This window comes from Euprymna scolopes, chromosome 26 (assembly GCF_053919585.1).
Source record: "Euprymna scolopes isolate OS-2025 chromosome 26, ASM5391958v1, whole genome shotgun sequence".
NCBI lineage: Eukaryota > Metazoa > Mollusca > Cephalopoda > Sepiida > Sepiolidae > Euprymna > Euprymna scolopes.
In genome coordinates, this window is record NC_136507.1 from 48,884,379 (window position 1) to 48,890,531 (window position 6,153).

The window sequence follows — 6,153 nt, forward strand, 5'->3', positions numbered from 1 at the left end:
ACGCGAATCATTTTAATTTTTTTTTAGTTCGACGCGAATCATTTTAATTTTTTTTTTAGTTCGACGCGAATCATTTTAATTTTTTTTTAGTTCGACGCGAATCATTTTAATTTTTTTTTAGTTCGACGCGAATCATTTTAATTTTTTTTTTAGTTCGACACGAATCATTTTAATTTTTTTTTTAGTTCGACGCGAATCATTTTAATTTTTTTTTTAGTTCGACGCGAATCATTTTAATTTTTTTTTTAGTTCGACGCGAATCATTTTAATTTTTTTTTTAGTTCGACGCGAATCATTTTAATTTTTTTTTAGTTCGACGCGAATCATTTTAATTTTTTTTTAGTTCGACGCGAATCATTTTAATTTTTTTTTAGTTCGACGCGAATCATTTTAATTTTTTTTTTAGTTCGACGCGAATCATTTTAATTTTTTTTTAGTTCGACGCGAATCATTTTAATTTTTTTTTAGTTCGACGCGAATCATTTTAATTTTTTTTTAGTTCGACGCGAATCATTTTAATTTTTTTTTAGTTCGACGCGAATCATTTTAATTTTTTTTTAGTTCGACGCGAATCATTTTAATTTTTTTTTTAGTTCGACGCGAATCATTTTAATTTTTTTTTAGTTCGACGCGAATCATTTTAATTTTTTTTTAGTTCGACGCGAATCATTTTAATTTTTTTTTAGTTCGACGCGAATCATTTTAATTTTTTTTTAGTTCGACGCGAATCATTTTAATTTTTTTTTAGTTCGACGCGAATCATTTTAATTTTTTTTTAGTTCGACGCGAATCATTTTAATTTTTTTTTAGTTCGACGCGAATCATTTTAATTTTTTTTTTAGTTCGACGCGAATCATTTTAATTTTTTTTTAGTTCGACGCGAATCATTTTAATTTTTTTCCTTTATCAACGCTGTCAAATTCCGATTCAACTCGTTTAATTTTTCTCTTTCTCGACGCTTTCAAATTTCATGGAGTGCGGTATATATATTATTTTTTTTTTAATATAATTATCCACTGACGCGTGTTTCGTCGTCTACGACTCATCAGAGTGGCCGAATCTAGCGAAATTCGAAATCGGGACCCCTCCGGTAATGAGCCTAATCTCGCTAGATTCAGCGACTCTGATGAGTCGCAGACGACGAAACATGTGTCAGTGGATAATTATATTTTAAAAACAATATATATGCCGCTCCCCATGTAGTGGTACCAAATTGGTTAAAGGGAAAATTATTCCCAACTCGCATTTAGGTATCAAAACAAACAACATCTATATAAATGTGTGTGTGTGTGTGTGTGTGTGTGTGTGTGTGTGTGTGTGTGTGTGTGTGTGTGTGTGTGTGTGTGTGCTTTTTTACAGTTCAAGAAATAGAAATCTTATTGTTTATATGAGCAGTTCAGGGTGCTCGATTCGCTATGTAAGATATCTTTGCATTATGGCTAATGTGCATGTGTTGACGGTATCCATCATCTTGTAACGTAATGAAGGTGGCACCAACTTCAATTAAAATAAAACCGAAACATAAAAATCAAAGAAAGCAAAGAAAGAAACAAAGAGAAATGAATATAAATGTTTACAAAAAGCTTGAACGTAAAGAGAGAAATGAAGGAAAGGAAAAATGAAAGAAAAGAGAAGGAAAATTCTGGATAAACTTAGAATAAAAAAAGATAAAGACAAGGGAAAAGAAAAGGAAGTAACATAAGCGACAAAAAAGAACGACAAGTGACAAGTAAATAAATGTTAAAATATGCAAAGAGTGGGGGGAATTTTAAGAGAATGGACATTATTAAATGAGAGAAAAGAATGAAGAAACTTTTAAAACTACACATCCGCTATCCTAAAAAAAAAAAAAAAAAAAAAAAAAAAAGTTGATAGAGACGGGAGAGGAAGAGAAAAATAATGGAATGGAGACGGGGAGAGGGGAGACCTCGTAGTTCAAAATTAAGTCTTTCACAAAATAATCCTGTTTCGGGTGCTTGCCTCTCATACTCTACCGTCAGCAGTCCCGATCCCTCCCAACTTCCCAACTTCCTATTGTCAGTGGCGGGCGAGACTTAAATCGAAGTGAAGGGGTGTAAGGGGCACAACGGCGGTTCGCCGTCGTTACCTTTGAATTGTTTACAAAGTTCAAGAGGTAACAAAAAAAACGAAACAACTAAATAAAATGTTACTGAGAACAAGAGGCACACGGGCACACAAGGGTCGCTTTTGTAAAAATAACACTGATTGCAATAACATGTGTTTGTGCGTTTGGGGGCTCCCACAGTTAAAGACCGTGTATAGTACCCGGAAAACAACAACTCTTGGGTAGGTAGATTTGTAAATGGATAGACATGCATAGACTAGTATATATATATATATATATATATATATATATATATATATATATATATATATATATATATATATATATATATATATATATATATATTAGGCACCGCCAAAAATGGCCGCAAAATCAAGTTGTTGTTGTTTTTTAAAACTAAATTACATTTATTACAATCCATTTTTTCTGAGTAACTTTTTTTTTTCCAGAAAGATAAAACCCTGAATTTTATCATATAGAAAACAGAATAATGTAAAACTTTTTCTACTATTTTTAATTCAATTTTAAATGTTAAATTTTCCCAAAAAGTTAACAATTGATATTTTTTGTCTTGCACAAATAACGTACTTAAATATTTAAAAAAAAGGGTTTTTGAAATAATTTATTTATTCATTTATTGTCTAACTAAGATTTAGGATGATTTTCTAAGAGAATATGCAAAAATATTATAATATAAGTACCTGAATTTCAAATAATTCCACTTATTCATATAGGTAACCAGACATTTCGCGTCGCCGTAGAGTTCAGATCGACTTTGTTTACGTTTTCTTTTGATTGAGACGAAAACTATGGAAGACCAAACAGGCCAAAAAAACTTATTTTTCAGTGACGAAAATTTCAATGTATTATTAAGCTGAGGCTGGCCAGTACCAGATGGGTGACCATTTGTATGAGTTTGGTTTTTAATGTGTATGTGTGTGGGGGCCAGGCTCCCCAAAATGGGGGGAGGGGGCAATTTAAAGCAGAATAAAAAAAAATTATTTCAGCGCGTTTGGTCCACCGTAGTCGAAAGGCGGCAAACGTTTTCAAACGAGATCGAAAAAAATGATGCTATTTTTAACACAAAGGGCACAATATTTATCGAATTTTTTTTTTTTGTATCGATTATTCAAAGCATGCTCTGTTTAATAATGGTCATGCATTATTCGGCTCGCTAAAAAAAAATTGTTAATTTATTTATCAAAAATTTTAAAATGGCTTTTTTCGTATAAATATAAAAAAAATTTTTTTTTTGTTTTGCTTAACTTAAATTAATTATTTTACTTAACATATTCACCGAATTTCACACTTCAAAACTCAAAAGCGGGATAATTAAACACAATCGAAGTTCTGATATTCAGACGTCAAAATAAGGTATGCAAACAATGTTTTTTTGTTTGTTTTTTTTTAATCTATAATTCTGTCCCTTACAACAACACAATATGTTTTGTTCAGTTTCAGATGATTATTTTAAGCATATTTGTTCCCACTTCAAAACAAGGGGGGGGTTTTGTAAGCAAAAAAATATATATATATAAATATCGTTTATGAAAAATAAGTACACTGTTATAAAGTTCATTCTTCTCCTAATAATCGCTGAAAATTTCGTATTGATCGGATAATTACCTGATTTTTGGTAGATTTTTAAAAAGACGGTCCGTCAAAAAGTACTGACCTGCCCCCCCAGTTTTGGCGGTGCCTAATATATATACACACACTAGCATTTCAGCCCGGCGTTGCCCGAGTGTTTGTAGGTGTGTGTTCAGCAAAAAAAAAGTGGTAGTAGGAAAGCAGGCTCGAACCCGTACCGCAAAGGAGGAAAAGAACTGTTACGACCACAGTCAACGTGACGTACATTTAAATTAAGGCTACACAATCGAAAAGAAGGGATGACTTTCGAAAATATTGGCGAAAATATTGGCGAAAGAGGGGATTACTTTCGAAAATATTGGTAGCAAAGTGCCCAGTTGAGAGTGAAGATATTAATGTTTTTAGCCAATTTTTCGGTATTTGTCGCCTGAAGGGTCGAACTTCAAAACGATACTGATTTTGTGAAAATCCGTCACCTCTGCGAAAGTTTTAGGCAAACATGCAAACATACATACATACATTTATATATTGGTAGCTCAAATTATCGACCCAAACCGATTATAAAGCTTGCCCTATCTCAAATGTTTTGACCAGAAATTGTCTGAATAATTTGGTAGAGACCGCAGTAGTCAATTTTTTTTTAATTTTAATCCCTATTATGACCCGTTAACATTTATTGTTTTGGGCTCAAAGGAAGTTATTAAGTTAGATCCATGTCCAAGGAACTTATATGTAAAATTTCAATTGTTTATACCCAAAATTGTCGGAGGAGTTTGGTAGAGTTCTCAACTTGAACTTGACCCCTTAACAGCCCAATTTCTGGCTGAAAAACGATCACAAAGATTTTCCCAAATCTCAATACCCTGTATATCAAATTTCGACTCTGAAGTCTTAAAATTGACAGAGTTATTGTGTAGGGAAATGTACACAGACGAACACACACACATATGCTCACTTTTATAGATATACTAGCATTTCAGCCCGGCGTTGTCCGGGTGTTTGTATGTGTCTGTTGAACAAAAAAAAGCAAAAAATAAAAAAAAGTGGTAGTAGGAAGGCAGGCTCGAACCAGTACCGCAAAGCAGGAAAAGAAAGGGAAAAAAAACTGACGTCTATGCTGTTGCGGCCACCGCCAATCCGGAACTGACACTATTTAAAATCAAGGCTAGACAATCGAAAGGAGAGGATGACTTTCAAAAATATCGGCGAAAAAGCGACGCCCACCCCCCGTAGAAAACTTCCCAGTTGAAGGTGAAGATATTAATGTTTTAACCAATTTTTTCGATATTTGTCGTATGAAAAGTCGAAATTCAAAACGATCCTGTCGAAAGTTTTAGGCAAACGTGCAAACATACATACATACATACATACATACATTCATATATTGATAACTAAAGAATTTCGATCCAAACCGATTAAAAAGCTTGCCCTATCTCTGAATACCCTTTATGTCAAATTTCAAGTGTTTAGACTAGAAATTTTGTGAGTAATTTGGTAGAAACCGGAGAGGTCAAATTATTTTTAATTTTGACCCCTATTATGACCCCTTAATATTTATTGTCTTTGGTTCAAATCAAGTTATTAAATTAGATCCATGTCCAAGGAATCTATATCTAAAATTTCAAATGTTAAACCCAAAATTGTCAGAGGAGTTTGGTAGAGGTTTCAAGGGTCAAATCGTTGAATTTTGACGCCTTAAAAGCCAAATCTCTGGCTGAAAACGGATCACAAAGAGTTTCCCAAATCTCAATACCCTGTATATCAAATTTCGAGTCTGTAGACAGAAAATTGACAGAGTCTTGCGTATGAAAATGTACACACAGACACACACACAGACACGTTCACCTTTATAGATAGATAAATAGATAGATAGATAGATAGATAGATAGATAGATTCAACAAAAATATATACTTATACATAAACATATATGGAAACAATTTTGTGTTTACTGTAAACTTTTTACGCAAATATTATGCAAGTATAAATCATGTAGAATATCTGCATTAATATAATTACACGTAAGAGTTAACTAAAGATGATCATCCCATAAGAAAACCGAAAAAAAACTAATAGGAAATTTTAATTATTAAAATGAATGTTTCAAAGAATATGCAAATTAGCTAGATCTTTTTCTAGTGAATGCAATTCCACAACCCATATATAAGAAAATTGTATTTTCTTTTTAAATAAATAGAAAAGAGAGTTTTTAATATGAATGTCAATACACACAAATGTCTATACCCTGTGCTGAATAAAGAGACTTTGTATCAATAAAGATGCAAAACCTCTCGGAAACGATCGTACAAAAACATTTGTTTTTGTTGAATTATTGGAACGGATGCATGTCAATATTTCATAAAATTGTTCATCGCCTCTCTCTCTCTCTCTCTCTCTCTCTCTCTCTCTCTCTCTTTATATATATATATATATATATATATATATATATATATATATATATATATATATTAGTGATGGG